The sequence below is a fragment of the Scyliorhinus canicula genome, chromosome 30, assembly GCF_902713615.1.
Source record: "Scyliorhinus canicula chromosome 30, sScyCan1.1, whole genome shotgun sequence".
NCBI lineage: Eukaryota > Metazoa > Chordata > Chondrichthyes > Carcharhiniformes > Scyliorhinidae > Scyliorhinus > Scyliorhinus canicula.
In genome coordinates, this window is record NC_052175.1 from 10,371,422 (window position 1) to 10,379,585 (window position 8,164).

The following is an 8,164-nucleotide window of genomic DNA, read 5'->3' on the forward strand; positions in this document are numbered from 1 at the left end:
AGAGTGTCCATGTTAATACAGAATGTCCATGTTAATATAGAGTGTCTATGTTAATACAGAATGTCCATGTTAATACAGAGTGTCCATGTTAATACAGAATGTCCATGTTAATACAGAATGTCCATGTTAATACAGAATGTCCATGTTAATACAGAGTGTCCATGTTAATACAGAGTGTCCATGTTAATACAGAGTGTCCATGTTACTACAGAATATCCATGTTAATACAGAATGTCCATGTTAATACAGAATGTCCATGTTAATACAGAGTATCCATGTTAATACAGAATGTCCATGTTAATACAGAATGTCCATGTTAATACAGATTGTCCATGTTACTACAGAATGTCCATGTTAATACAGAATGTCCATGTAAATACAGAATGTCCATGTTAATACAGATTGTCCATGTTACTACAGAATGTCCATGTTAATACAAAATGTCCATGTTAATACAGAATGTCCATGTTAATACAGAGTGTCCATGTTAATACAGAATGTCTATGTTAATTCAGAATGTCCATGTTACTACAGAATGTCCATGTTAATACAGAATGTCCATGTTAATACAGAATGTCCATGTTAATACAGAATGTCCATGTTACTACAGAATGTCCATGTTACTACAGAATGTCCATGTTAACACAGAATGTCCATGTTAATACAGAATGTCCATGTTAATACAGTGTCCATGTTAATATAGAGTGTCCATTTTAATACAGAATGTACATGTTAATACAGAGTGTCCATGTTAATACAGAATGTCCATGTTAATGCAGAGTGTCCATGTTAATACAGAATGCCCATGTTAATGCAGAGTGTCCATGTTGATACAGAATATCTATGTTAATACAGAATGTCCATGTTAATACAGAATGTCCATGTTCTACAGAATGTCCATGTTAATACAGAATGTCTATGTTAATACAGAATATCCATGTTAATACAGAATGTCCATGTTAATACATGAATGTCAATGTTAACCCAGAATGTCCATGTTACTACAGAATGTCCATGTTAATACAGAATGTCTATGTTAATACAGAATGTCCATGTTACTACAGAATGTCCATGTTAATACAGAATGTCTATGTTAATACAGAATGTCCATGTTAATACAGGATGTCCATATTATTACAGAGTGCCCGTGTTAATACAGAGTGTCCATGTTAATACAGAATGTCCATTTTAATACAGAATGTCCATGTTAATACAGAATGTCCAAGTTACTACAGAATGTCCATGTTAATACAGAATGTCCATGTTAATATAGAGTGTCCATGTTAATACAGAATGTCCATGTTAATACAGAATGTCCATGTTAATACAGAGTGTCTATGTTAATACAGAATGTCCATGTTAATAGAGTGTGCATGTTAATACAGAATGTCTATGTTAATATAGAGTGTCTATGTTAATACAGAATGTCCATGTTAATACAGAGTGTCCATGTTAATACAGAATGTCCATGTAAATACAGACTGTCCATGTTAATACAGAATGTCCATGTTAATACAGAATGTCCATGTTAATACAGAATGTCCATGTTAATACAGAGTGTCTATGTTAATACAGAATGTCCATGTTAATACAGAGTGTCCATGTTAATACAGAATGTCCATATTAATAGAGTGTCCATGTTAATACAGAATGTCCATGTTAATATAGAGTGTCTATGTTAATACAGAATGTCCATGTTAATACAGAGTGTCCATGTTAATACAGAATGTCCATGTTAATACAGAATGTCCATGTTAATACAGAATGTCCATGTTAATACAGAGTGTCTATGTTAATACAGAATGTCCATGTTAATACAGAGTGTCCATGTTAATACAGAATGTCCATGTTAATATAGAGTGTCTATGTTAATACAGAATGTCCATGTTAATACAGAGTGTCCATGTTAATACAGAATGTCCATGTTAATACAGAATGTCCATGTTAATACAGAATGTCCATGTTAATACAGAGTGTCCATGTTAATACAGAGTGTCCATGTTAATACAGAGTGTCCATGTTACTACAGAATATCCATGTTAATACAGAATGTCCATGTTAATACAGAATGTCCATGTTAATACAGAGTGTCCATGTTAATACAGAATGTCCATGTTAATACAGAATGTCCATGTTAATACAGAATGTCCATGTTAATAAAGATTGTCCATGTTACTACAGAATGTCCATGTTAATACAGAATGTCCATGTAAATACAGAATGTCCATGTTAATACAGATTGTCCATGTTACTACAGAATGTCCATGTTAATACAGAATGTCCATGTTAATACAGAATGTCCATGTTAATACAGAGTGTCCATGTTAATACAGAATGTCTATGTTAATTCAGAATGTCCATGTTACTACAGAATGTCCATGTTAATACAGAATGTCCATGTTAATACAGAATGTCCATGTTAATACAGAATGTCCATGTTACTACAGAATGTCCATGTTAATACAGAATGTCCATGTTAATACAGAATGTCCATGTTAATACAGTGTCCATGTTAATACAGAGTGTCCATTTTAATACAGAATGTACATGTTAATACAGAGTGTCCATGTTAATACAGAATGTCCATGTTAATGCAGAGTGTCCATGTTAATACAGAATGCCCATGTTAATGCAGAGTGTCCATGTTAATACAGAATGTCTATGTTAATACAGAATGTCCATGTTAATACAGAATGTCCATGTTCTACAGAATGTCCATGTTAATACAGAATGTCTATGTTAATACAGAATATCCATGTTAATACAGAATGTCCATGTTAATACAGAATGTCGATGTTAACCCAGAATGTCCATGTTACTACAGAATGTCCATGTTAATACAGAATGTCCATGTTAATACAGAATGTCCATGTTACTACAGAATGTCCATGTTACTACAGAATGTCCATGTTAATACAGAATGTCCATGTTAATACAGTGTCCATGTTAATATAGAGTGTCCATTTTAATACAGAATGTACATGTTAATACAGAGTGTCATAGAACATAGAACAGTACAGCACAGAACAGGCCCTTCGGCCCTCAATGTTGTGCCGAGCCATGATCACCCTACTCAAACCTACGTATCCACCCTATACCGTAACCCAACAACCCCCCCTTAACCTTACTTTTATTAGGACACTACGGGCAATTTAGCATGGCCAATCCACCTAACCCGCACATCTTTGGACTGTGGGAGGAAACCGGAGCACCCGGAGGAAACCCACGCACACAGGGAGAGGACGTGCAGACTCCACACAGACAGTGACCCAGCCGGGAATCGAACCTGGGACCCTGGAGCTGTGAAGCATTTATGCTAACCACCATGCTACCCTGCTGCCCCAAATGTTAATACAGAATGTCCATGTTAATGCAGAGTGTCCATGTTAATACAGAATGCCCATGTTAATGCAGAGTGTCCATGTTGATACAGAATATCTATGTTAATACAGAATGTCCATGTTAATACAGAATGTCCATGTTCTACAGAATGTCCATGTTAATACAGAATGTCTATGTTAATACAGAATATCCATGTTAATACAGAATGTCCATGTTAATACATGAATGTCAATGTTAATACAGGATGTCCATATTATTACAGAGTGCCCGTGTTAATACAGAGTGTCCATGTTAATACAGAATGTCCATTTTAATACAGAATGTCCATGTTAATACAGAATGTCCAAGTTACTACAGAATGTCCATGTTAATACAGAATGTCCATGTTAATATAGAGTGTCCATGTTAATACAGAATGTCCATGTTAATACAGAATGTCCATGTTAATACAGAGTGCCTATGTTAATACAGAATGTCCATGTTAATAGAGTGTGCATGTTAATACAGAATGTCTATGTTAATATAGAGTGTCTATGTTAATACAGAATGTCCATGTTAATACAGAGTGTCCATGTTAATACAGAATGTCCATGTAAATACAGACTGTCCATGTTAATACAGAATGTCCATGTTAATACAGAATGTCCATGTTAATACAGAATGTCCATGTTAATACAGAGTGTCTATGTTAATACAGAATGTCCATGTTAATACAGAGTGTCCATGTTAATACAGAATGTCCATGTTAATAGAGTGTCCATGTTAATACAGAATGTCCATGTTAATATAGAGTGTCTATGTTAATACAGAATGTCCATGTTAATACAGAGTGTCCATGTTAATACAGAATGTCCATGTTAATACAGAATGTCCATGTTAATACAGAATGTCCATGTTAATACAGAGTGTCTATGTTAATACAGAATGTCCATGTTAATACAGAGTGTCCATGTTAATACAGAATGTCCATGTTAATATAGAGTGTCTATGTTAATACAGAATGTCCATGTTAATACAGAGTGTCCATGTTAATACAGAATGTCCATGTTAATACAGAATGTCCATGTTAATACAGAATGTCCATGTTAATACAGAGTGTCCATGTTAATACAGAGTGTCCATGTTAATACAGAGTGTCCATGTTACTACAGAATATCCATGTTAATACAGAATGTCCATGTTAATACAGAATGTCCATGTTAATACAGAGTGTCCATGTTAATACAGAATGTCCATGTTAATACAGAATGTCCATGTTAATACAGAATGTCCATGTTAATAAAGATTGTCCATGTTACTACAGAATGTCCATGTTAATACAGAATGTCCATGTAAATACAGAATGTCCATGTTAATACAGATTGTCCATGTTACTACAGAATGTCCATGTTAATACAGAATGTCCATGTTAATACAGAGTGTCCATGTTAATACAGAGTGTCCATGTTAATACAGAATGTCTATGTTAATTCAGAATGTCCATGTTACTACAGAATGTCCATGTTAATACAGAATGTCCATGTTAATACAGAATGTCCATGTTAATACAGAATGTCCATGTTACTACAGAATGTCCATGTTAATACAGAATGTCCATGTTAATACAGAATGTCCATGTTAATACAGTGTCCATGTTAATACAGAGTGTCCATTTTAATACAGAATGTACATGTTAATACAGAGTGTCCATGTTAATACAGAATGTCCATGTTAATGCAGAGTGTCCATGTTAATACAGAATGCCCATGTTAATGCAGAGTGTCCATGTTAATACAGAATGTCTATGTTAATACAGAATGTCCATGTTAATACAGAATGTCCATGTTCTACAGAATGTCCATGTTAATACAGAATGTCTATGTTAATACAGAATATCCATGTTAATACAGAATGTCCATGTTAATACAGAATGTCGATGTTAACCCAGAATGTCCATGTTACTACAGAATGTCCATGTTAATACAGAATGTCTATGTTAATACAGAATGTCCATGTTACTACAGAATGTCCATGTTAATACAGAATGTCTATGTTAATACAGAATGTCCATGTTAATACAGGATGTCCAAATTAATACAGAGTGTCCATGTCAATACAGAGTGTCCATGTTAATACAGAATGTCCATTTTAATACAGAGTCTCCATGTTAATACAGAGTGTTCATGTTAATACAGAGTGTTCATGTTAATACAGAATGTCCGTGTAAATACAGAGTCTCCATGTTAATACAGAGTGTTCATGTCAATACAGAATGTCCATTTTAATACAGAATGTCCATGTTAATACAGAATGTCTATGTTAATACAGAATGTCCATGTTAATACAGAATGTTCATGTTAATGCAGAGTGTCTATGTTAATACAGAATGTCCATGTTAATACAGAATGTCTATGTTAATACAGAATGTCCATGTTAATACAGAATGTCTATGTTAATACAGAATGTCCATGTTAATACAGAATGTCTATGTTAATACAGAATGTCCATGTTAATACAGAGTCTCCATGTTAATACAGAGTCTTCATGTTAATACAAAGTGTTCATGTTAATACAGAATGTCCGTGTAAATACAGAGTCTCCATGTTAATACAGAGTGTTCATGTCAATACAGAATGTCGATATTAATACAGAATGTCCATGTTAATACAGAATGTCCATGTTAATACAGAATGTCCATGTTAATAAAGATTGTCCATGTTACTACAGAATGTCCATGTTAATACAGAATGTCCATGTAAATACAGAATGTCCATGTTAATACAGAATGTCCATGTTAATATAGAGTGTCTATGTTAATACAGAATGTCCATGTTAATACAGAGTGTCCATGTTAATATAGAATGTCCATGTTAATACAGAATGTCCATGTTAATACAGAATGTCCATGTTAATACAGAGTGTCCATGTTAATACAGAGTGTCCATGTTAATACAGAGTGTCCATGTTACTACAGAATATCCATGTTAATACAGAATGTCCATGTTAATACAGAATGTCCATGTTAATACAGAGTGTCCATGTTAATACAGAATGTCCATGTTAATACAGAATGTCCATGTTAATACAGAATGTCCATGTTAATAAAGATTGTCCATGTTACTACAGAATGTCCATGTTAATACAGAATGTCCATGTAAATACAGAATGTCCATGTTAATACAGATTGTCCATGTTACTACAGAATGTCCATGTTAATACAGAATGTCCATGTTAATACAGAGTGTCCATGTTAATACAGAGTGTCCATGTTAATACAGAATGTCTATGTTAATTCAGAATGTCCATGTTACTACAGAATGTCCATGTTAATACAGAATGTCCATGTTAATACAGAATGTCCATGTTAATACAGAATGTCCATGTTACTACAGAATGTCCATGTTAATACAGAATGTCCATGTTAATACAGAATGTCCATGTTAATACAGTGTCCATGTTAATACAGAGTGTCCATTTTAATACAGAATGTACATGTTAATACAGAGTGTCCATGTTAATACAGAATGTCCATGTTAATGCAGAGTGTCCATGTTAATACAGAATGCCCATGTTAATGCAGAGTGTCCATGTTAATACAGAATGTCTATGTTAATACAGAATGTCCATGTTAATACAGAATGTCCATGTTCTACAGAATGTCCATGTTAATACAGAATGTCTATGTTAATACAGAATATCCATGTTAATACAGAATGTCCATGTTAATACAGAATGTCGATGTTAACCCAGAATGTCCATGTTACTACAGAATGTCCATGTTAATACAGAATGTCTATGTTAATACAGAATGTCCATGTTACTACAGAATGTCCATGTTAATACAGAATGTCTATGTTAATACAGAATGTCCATGTTAATACAGGATGTCCAAATTAATACAGAGTGTCCATGTTAATACAGAGTGTCCATGTTAATACAGAATGTCCATTTTAATACAGAGTCTCCATGTTAATACAGAGTGTTCATGTTAATACAGAGTGTTCATGTTAATACAGAATGTCCGTGTAAATACAGAGTCTCCATGTTAATACAGAGTGTTCATGTCAATACAGAATGTCCATTTTAATACAGAATGTCCATGTTAATACAGAATGTCTATGTTAATACAGAATGTCCATGTTAATACAGAATGTTCATGTTAATGCAGAGTGTCTATGTTAATACAGAATGTCCATGTTAATACAGAATGTCTATGTTAATACAGAATGTCCATGTTAATACAGAATGTCTATGTTAATACAGAATGTCCATGTTAATACAGAATGTCTATGTTAATACAGAATGTCCATGTTAATACAGAGTCTCCATGTTAATACAGAGTCTTCATGTTAATACAAAGTGTTCATGTTAATACAGAATGTCCGTGTAAATACAGAGTCTCCATGTTAATACAGAGTGTTCATGTCAATACAGAATGTCGATATTAATACAGATTGTCCATGTTAATACAGAATGTCCATGTTAATACAGAATGTCCATGTTACTACAGAATGTCCATGTTAATACAGAATGTCCATGTTAATACAGTGTCCATGTTAATACAGTGTCCATGTTAATACAGAGTGTCCATTTTAATACAGAATGTACATTTTAATACAGAGTGTCCATGTTAATACAGAATGTCCATGTAAATACAGACTGTCCATGTTAATACACAATGTCCATGTTAATGCAGAGTGTCCATGTTAATACAGAATGTCCATGTTAATGCAGAGTGTCCATGTTAATACAGAATGTCTATGTTAATACAGAATGTCCATGTTACTACAGAATGTCCATGTTAATACAGAATGTCTATGTTAATACAGAATGTCCATGTTAA